The following is an 8,950-nucleotide window of genomic DNA, read 5'->3' on the forward strand; positions in this document are numbered from 1 at the left end:
CTGAGCAGAAGGCAGTGTGGCCCGACAGCCCTGGGAAACACGGGAGTCTGTCTTACACGTGAAGTACACACTTAACACATAACTGTATACCACCGAGCAATCCTACTCCTGAGTGGTTGTTTACCCAAGAAAAGGGGCGTGCTTCTGATGGGACAGCTCTGGTCTGGGACCTACAGATGCTTCCTTCCTGATTTCCGTGACGCACCTGCCTTCAGCTGTGCAGCGGGATGGGCGTATCATCGCACACGCAGCGGAGCCATGCCACGCTGCGGTACAAAGCCTGCGGCAAGTGGCCGATCCGCAGTGCGCAAGGAAGGCTGAGCGCTCAGTGCACTCCCGAACTTGCGGCACGGCACGCCAGGGACAGGAAATGATGTCAGTGACTGCCAAGTGATGGGGGAGCGAGGGCGTGGGTTCAGTGGGACCCTTGGAAATCTGAGGAGAAAGGAACTATTCTCCACCTTCATCTTGGTGGCGATCTCATGACCACATGCACTTGTGTAGACTCATCATATGAGAGCCCTAACGTGGTTCTGTGTTGTCCAATTTAGAATTCATGAGCGTGAATTTTATAAACCTCATAAATGGGAATAAGGCATTATTGGAAAATGATACAAACTCAGGCTGTGCTTTCTGTGGTGTGTGTGTGTGCAGGCACTATCTGTGTAGGTGCACGCACCATTCTGACCACGTTGTTGGCATAGGCTGTCACAGGCCTGGAGCTCACTGAGGGCTTGCTAGCAGCCTCTGGGGATCCGCCTGCCGCCCCCCCCCCCCCCAGTGCTAGTATTACAGCCCGCACTAGCACCCTGGCTGTGCTTAATTTTTATTGCCCTCATTTGGATACATAAAAAGAAATGGATGTTTTCAGTCGTTCCAGTTATGCAATGCTCTCATTTGGCTCATTTTTCCTCAAAATTTTGTCTCTCCCATGTAACAGCGAAGTGCTCTGAAGCAGCAGAACCCTCAACAGGAAGTGGCTCCTCCCACACAGGCGGTCCCCCAGCACAGGTGAGCGGGCAGAACCGGCACTTCCGTGGGAGTCTGTCCTGGCTCTGCCTGCCACTTGCTGCCTCCTTCATTTCTTTCCAGCTTAGAAAAGCTGCCCTCGGGCAAGATAAACGTGTGATTTACAGCTCCCCAGAAAGGCCCGTGTTCCTTCCAGGCGGGCTATGACGGCCAGGTAGAGTGAGCTGTCCGCAGGTGCGGTCCCTGCCTGGGTTTTTATTAGCAACTTCCAGGACTTGGTGAGCTCTCAGTGAATCTAAAAGATGGGGAGAGATGTGATGAAGAAGGCAGAGGTAAAATGAGCACACTGCACAACAGAGCTAGATTTATAAGGAGAATGAGTTGTCTGCCTCCCGATTCCTCTGTAGATCCCTGGTGTGTATGTGTAGGAATCCTCAGAGAGATAAATGACATCCATCAAATAAGATAGATATATATATCCAGTACCCATTGTCAAACTCTCCTCAGTGCCGGCTACTTCAGCGTAGGAGTCATACTGTAGGTACTACCTAGATATTTCTTTCTTGCTGCCCCTTTTGCTCTTTTGCTGAGGGAGCACAGAGCCTACCAGCAGATGAGCACACGCTGGCCTGTGAGGATTTGCTTTTATTTCAGTGTGCAGACACCGTCTGAGCTCAGTGCAGTCATCCCCTAGGGCAGAGGGGATCTTGGATCTTTTCACAGTCATGGTCAAGACCAGACACAGTAAGTTTCTAAAGAACAAAAGACGTAAGCAAAAGAGTAAGCAAATGAGCCAGGCGCTACCATCCACCCCAAGCCTCCTGATCCTGAATCTAAAGGTAAAAGAGTCTTTCTGGGAATCTTGTGATGGACTCCCAGCAGGATCTACCATTCTTGAGAGCCGGCCCACTGGCGGCCAGGGCTCCATGCCTGCTTAACTGGATGTTGGACTCTGCAGGCCTGGTTCTGGACCTTCTTTGCTGAGCTTTCAAGGATGATGATTGATGCTGAGCCGCATTTTGAGTTTTTGCAGCTCTCTCTGCTGAGCGCCTTGGGAGCCATGCCTTGTGATGGGTTTCTCAAATACTATGCACTGAGTGCGTGAAATTTCCCTAATTTCACTCCTTGCAATTTAAATGACAATTTAGTCATTGATATCTGGTGTGATTTTGCCTTTGCTGAAGAGAATCAAGGTTATTCCTTTCCCAATGTTATTATTTATCTGTTGCTAAAGGCATGAAGGGAAATCCCTTCCACAACTTACTTCAGGAGCTAGAAGCATGCTGGTCTGTGCCAGGACCGTTCAGCCTGTTCAGTCACCTGGGGGTGCTAATCAGACATTCTGCTTCTCTCGGGGACCTCCCGGAGACATTTCCCAAGTGCAGTCAAACCATTGCTGTCTTACAGCAGTGTCTGTGATCACCTGCATGAGACCCTCGGGAGACTGGGCCTCGTCACATTCCTTTATGAAGGAGGGAAGCTCATGACGGCCATGGGTTTGTCTACAGGACTCCTCCTTTCCAAAGGCTACAGGAGTGTGATTGACAGGAGTGGGGTCTTTGGTAGGGTACCTGCCTGTGTGTTGTCGAGTCCTCGTTGCTGCAGTTGTTCAAGAGCAATAGCTGCTTCACGGGACCCTTCACTGCTGTGGCCACCTGTACATCACCCTGAAGCCTTCCCAATGGTGATGTTTTGATTATGAGTCAGCCACAAGCTCATAAGGAATCCCACCCCCAAGACGACATTGGACAGAATCTGGCTCTGCCGCTGCTCTGCTGGGGTGAACAGGCATTTTTCATGTCTCTCCAGAAAAGGTCACAAAGCTCTTCCTAGTTTAAGTCCCCAAGCCCGCTCCTAGGAATCAGAATAGTCTTAAAAGCTTCCTTACCATATAAAACACAGAAGCCTGTGCATTCGATGCTGCTTTACTGCTCTCTGGTTCTGCTTTCATTGGTTGTAGTCAGCTCCGAGACACTTGTATTGTGCAGATTCACGGAAGAATAAAGAGAAGTACTTCTTCGCTGAAGTGTGACTGTCTGAAGCCACTGTAGTCTTTAATCGTTTCATTTATTGTCTGAGAACCAAAACTGACATTTCTCCCTCCTTTCCTCCCTCTTTCCATCCCTCCTTCTTCCCCCCTGTCCTTCTTTCTATGTGTGGTGTATAGATGTGTTAATGTAGGTGTGGGCATAAGTACTTGAGGGTACATGTGTGCATGTAGAAGCGTTCATGTCGAGTGTCTTCCTCAATCTCTCTACCTTATCACTTGAGACAAGGTCTCTTATTGAACCTGAAGCTCATGGATTCGGCTAGACCAGCTCTCCAATGCATTTCAGGTATCTACCTGTCTGCACCTCCATTTCAGCCTCCCTTCTCCAACCTCCCTCCTGCCCAGTGCTGGGTACCGATGCATGCTACCATGCCTGGTTTTACATGTGGGTACAACAGAGCCCAACGCCAATCTTTGTGCTTGTGTAACAGGCAGTTTGCCAACTGGACCAGCTCTCCAACCTAGGGAGTGGGTTATTTTTCATTAGAATTTTTTCATTCATCTTCTCAATGGGCACGAGTAACTGGTTTCATGAAATGGAGGTGGGGAGACCCTGGAAGAAAAGATCGTGGAGCTCCTGTCACCGCAGCATTGCTGCGCAGGCAGACGGGGCAGTGTTCTCCGAGGCTGTGCTTAGAAGTCTGAGCGCTCAGTCAGCAGGCAAGCCCACGACGCAAAGCAAAAGCTCTCACGGAAGCCACACCATCCGCGAAGCCACCCCTTGACCCCTGAGAAACCATAAATAGCTCTGACTCATTCGTACCCTGCAGCCATGGAGGCAAAGCTGCTGTGTGAGGGAGGGGCACGAAGCTGTTAGATCTTGACTGAGTTTTCAGCCTTTGACGTTTCAAACAGAGAAAGGCATGGGCGCCATTCAGCGTACCTCCACCGGAAGCCTTGGCTTGGGCTTCTTCTCAACCCTGCCCTCTTGATGTCTACAAAGACGAAAGGCACAGCAAGCTCCTCTCCACCAAAAACATCTCCACACCTTGCCAAATGTCCTTATGGTTCAAGTTACTCCCACTGAGAACCACTGACCTACATCTACCAATTTTACTATTGTGATAAAATGTTGAGCAAATTGACAGAACTCCTTTTGATGTTTTTAAAGACTAAAAATATATTTACTTAAATATTTGAATATAAATAGATGGCTGTAGAAGGGACGCATTCCAGAAGCATGTAGCCTCCACAGTCGGGTGACACAGAGTTCTATCACTGTGAGAGAAGGACATGACTGTTTGGATTCAAAACAAAATTAATTTAAGCTCCTTATAGTTCCCATCCCTAAAGCCAGGAATGGATTTTCATATGCAGTGTCGGCTTGCATACAATCAGGAAAACGAAAATGGCCTCTGAAGAGCATATACGTGGGTTATCTAAGAATCAAACCTACAGGCTCTGGAAACATTCTGCGCAACCTTGACCTTAACGTCTGTGGACTTCAATGTTTGTTTCTGTGACAAGAAGAAAGGAGGAGGCCACACAGCTCACTCCTGGCTGAGGTAGCTGCCCTAGGACAGTCTTCTTCGAAATCCCCCAGCATTCCCTGGCATCTGTCATGGCTGCTCTCAGCAAGATGGAAGCTGCAGTCTTATAGCTGTGTCTGTTACCACTCCTTCGGGAATCTGGTCTTTTGAGGACAAGGGTGAGACTCAACACTGGGCAGCAGCTAGCGGCCTCTGCTGTACCAACGGGTTTCCATAATTTCTGCCCATCTTAACAGATGCATGGCATTCCCCCCTCTGTGGTTTCAGGTGCTTTGTCATTTATTTCCATGGTGTACATAATGAACCTGACAGGTGCTGTCACTGGAAGAAACAGCTCCGCCTCATGGGAATAAAAAAACGGCTTTTTACAGAGCAAAGGATGACTGATGACGAGCCAAGATCACAGACTGATGTCTCCCCTAATACAGAGTTCAGTGTGGAAGTTGTTTCATTCAGCTTTTATGGCGACAGAAAAAAAGCCAACTTAAAATACCTTGGTGGAAACGTTCAGAGAGGTGGGTTAGAGCAAGATGGGAGCAGCTCAGCTGTTGGACTCAAACATTATCCTGCATCATTCTTAGCTCTTCCATTGGTGGAGCAGAAAATTCTGTCAAGTCCAGACATTCCAGAGGGATTTATTTGTTCATTAGGGTGTTAGGTCTGGAACCAAGGTACACAAAACAAATGGCACTCTGAGAGCTAAAGATAGATGAAAATAAACCGTAATCCTTCGGCTCAGTGGTACTCCAAGCCCATCGTCACTGAAATATCGATTAGCCCATCAGCCTATGCCTACAGTTTGTTGTAGGAATTCTCAGTCACAGGGAGCACCACTCTGTCATCTCAATGCGGTCTTTCACTAGTGTGTGAACTGCCTATCGCTGAGGAAGAGGTTCCACTGGAAAGACATTAGGTCACTTTCCTTACTGAAATGCTTTTTCTGCTATATTCCTCTGTATTTCCCTACATACTCTGGTACCATTTTGATGGGTTCTTGGGTTAAAAAAATTGGATTTTATTTAATGATTTCAAATCTTTACAGTGTTGTCTTCTCACAAAAATATACAGCAGAATTTTCCATATTTTGTAAATCTTAGCACAATAGAATCATAAAGAACTAACGTTAATTTTCCCATATATTATCTGTGCATAATAGGCACAGTGTTGGCAGTGTTAATGGTGGCATGTTTATGCTAACTTGAGACAGGTGATGCTTAGAATGAACATCACAATGCAATGTCCGGATTGAAACCAGATAGTGAGGTAGAGAAATCAGCATTTGAATGAACAAGGGTAAATTGTATACATTCCACAAGGATATTATACCAACATTTCCCCCTTTAAGTCCAATAAAAGGCTCCTTTTCTTTTAATACAATAATAATTATAAAAGTTATGAAAACTATTAGGTAAAATTTACATGTGCAATGTGTATTTGGCAACTTAGGAGAAAGTATCTGATTATCCTATCTTGACAAGTTTAGAGTTCTATGCCAAAATAACTTTTACCCTTATTGGTATTACTTATATGAAAACATTTTCTTAAATTCTAAACAACTTAAGCTTAATTGTGGAACTATAACTATTTGGTCTTCAACCCCACCAGAGACTTGAGAAGGAAGAAAATTAGTTCCTGGAGTAAACAGGAAGTGCATGTTAGCAGCTTCCAAAAAAAAAAAAAAAATCGACAGAGACAGTTTGCTGCCTGAACAATCACCCAAAACTCTCTATAACGTTGGAGCATCATCTTTAGCCTTCTGGCTCAGAATATTTGAAAGGCATATATGTGAAGCAGGAACTATTTGGGACTTGCTTACCCTGTCTTGGCAGAGTTCAGCCGTCGACTTCTCCTGCATTTAAGTTTGCCCATTTTTTAGCAGAAATCTGTCTGTTGTGAAACGAGGGCATTTTCTTTTTGTCCAGTTGGCTCATTTGTCACATTTGAAGCCGTCTCCATATGGAAGTTCTTTAATGCTCATCATCTTCTTTGAGGTAGGTGGGGTGCTGCCAGGAGATGACCTGTCTCATGGTCAATGAATCTTTAAAATAATAAAGACATTTTAAATGCCATATTCTGTAGGTCTCTGGAGTTTTCAAGACCACCTATCTTTATGTAATTGATCTGTCTACAAAATCATATCTATGTCTTAAACCTAGGATGTATACTCCTGTGAGGAATTAGACTAGTATCTGATATGACTATGAGTTACTAGCAATTAACTTGCATTACCTAATGGTATTGGGTATTACCTATTAGGGTATAGGGTATTACCTAATACCCTAAACAGTTTTTAATAGCAGTTTAAAAGTATTGGAACCACCTCTTTTAGTGTTATTGTAAGTACCAGACTGGATTGCTCTGAAGGCTCTCTATTTTGATTCAAAGAGTCCCCCAACCTCTGTTCTATGGCCTTTATTTTTTCTTTATTCCTAGACCATTGTTCAATCCAAATAGGTTGGTCAGCCAGCCACCTTACTGGTTAAGTCTTTGGGTGTTTTATCAGCAGTGTCTTTCCAACATGAAGTTGAAAACACAGCCTCTGTTGTATTTTGTTTATGGACAGCCTAGACCATCTGTAACTGTTTTGGATGGCATTTTTAATAATTTTAACTTCTTTATCAGGAGTATTACCTCTGAAATTGGGGGGATGTTAATCTGGGTTTCCCATTGTTATAACAGATCTCTTCCCCATAATTTATGTTTATATCAGCCACACATGGCCATAATTTTCCTATTTCACCTTCTGTTCCTGTATATTTAAGCCACCTGACACTTTCTTTTACTTAAAGTTCCAACTCCTTAGAATTCAAGAGGATAGCCACCTCTTGAAATGGCCAGGATTTAGGAGTGATTAATTGTGACATCAGCCCAGGAACCACCATGCCTTCAATTTCAAAATTATTTAAAATTATCTTTAACTTTAGCCACTGATTATCTATAGAGGTTTGCCAGCAAATTTGTTTTTTGTTTCCTTCCTGTTTTTTAAATTTATCTATAGAACTTGCTCTGACCTCACTGTCTGATTTTTTAATGTTTATTCCCAGAGCAGTGGTGTTTACTGTCCTGTATTGGGGCCTTCAAGAGGCCCCCTTGGACATTTTTTGATAAAGGATTACCCCATTTATCTGTTGCTCCTCTACATTCACTGGGCCAATATCTCCCCTTGCCACATCTTCTGCATAACTTAGGAACCATAGTCTCCCTTTTTTAATCATTTTGGTTTTCCTTATAATTTCCTTTGTAGTAACCTTGCACACAACAATTATGACATTTCCCAAGGTCTTTAGGGATAGCTTCTATCAAGGTCACACTGGGTAAGTAAGGTCTGAAGTCAATCGTATTTCTAATCCATTCATCTATTGGTGCAGATCTCGCTCTTAATGGCCTTATTGCCTCTTTGCATTCAGTATTAGCATTTTTAAAATCCAAAGATTCTATAAGTGCCTTTCTAGCTAGTGGATCTGGTATACTTCTATCCACAGCTGAGTCAATCTTTGCAAAAAGTTAGTGAATGTTTCACTTGGATCTTGCATGACCTGCGAGAAGGGCTCAAGCCTTTTTCCTGTTTCCTCAACCTTGTCCCAAGCATTTAAGGCTGCTGGGCGACATACTGCTAAGGTTTCTTCATTATATACAGCTTGTATCTCTGTGTCAGCCTATCAGCCATCACCAACCAGCTGTTCCTTATTAACACCAACACCTTTGGCCCAGGTTCTAGTATTGCCTTTGCCATATCCTCCCAGTCTTTTGGGATTACTCTACTTATGATTGACCAGGAAATCAGCATTTGTTTTACACATGGTGAATGCATTCCAAAATTAGTGACACTTTGCTTAAATTTCCTCAGATCTAGCACTTCCTCAGGGCATCATTCAGCTTCGTGATAATCCTGTGGATGATCATCATCTGCTGGTCTCTGCTGTATACTGACTGGATAAGCTAACGTTTGTTCTCTAACCACCTTTGGTTGGCTTTCTTTATCTTTATCTTTCACCTCTGCCTGACTATTTTCTTTACTTAGTATTCTAAATTCTTCTTTGAAGGTCTGTACCCATATTTCACACCTAACTCTCTGTTGTTTTGTTCAATAATCTCTTGAATCTCTTGTTTTATGCCTTGCTTCCAACTTTTAATTTTTCTTTATATTGTTCTAGTTGTTCTTTGTGTTGTTCCGGTATCTTTTCTAAACCTTTACCTTTGAGAAGACATAAAAGGCTGGTCCAATGATTAAAGTTAAATTGAGTTAAAGTTATATAGTCATAATTTCTAAATTTTCCTTGATTTCTGTCTTAAAACCGTAGAAGAGATTATCAAGCTCCGAGAATTCTGTTTTATTGTCTCTCCCATTATGTTCACTTTGTTTACTTAAAATTTGTGTATAGCATAAACAATTTACCTGATCATAAGTTTTGTTTCCGTCTGTGTTCCTTTGTGCTGTGCT

At 43.8% G+C, this 8,950-nt stretch overlaps 1 long non-coding RNA gene across 1 annotated transcript; it reads right to left on the reverse strand.

The window, feature by feature from the left end:
• Positions 1-5,172: 5,172 nt before the first annotated feature.
• Positions 5,173-8,932, reverse strand: LOC129678662 (uncharacterized). Its single transcript, XR_008720424.1, has 3 exons — positions 8,906-8,932; positions 6,326-6,547; positions 5,173-5,208 (listed from the first exon to the last, which is right to left on the reverse strand). It is a non-coding gene; the product is annotated as an uncharacterized LOC129678662 (long non-coding RNA).
• Positions 8,933-8,950: the final 18 nt, after the last annotated feature.

Source organism: Psammomys obesus, unplaced genomic scaffold (genome assembly GCF_907164565.1).
Source record: "Psammomys obesus unplaced genomic scaffold, mPsaObe1.curated_primary_1811, whole genome shotgun sequence".
Lineage (NCBI taxonomy): Eukaryota > Metazoa > Chordata > Mammalia > Rodentia > Muridae > Psammomys > Psammomys obesus.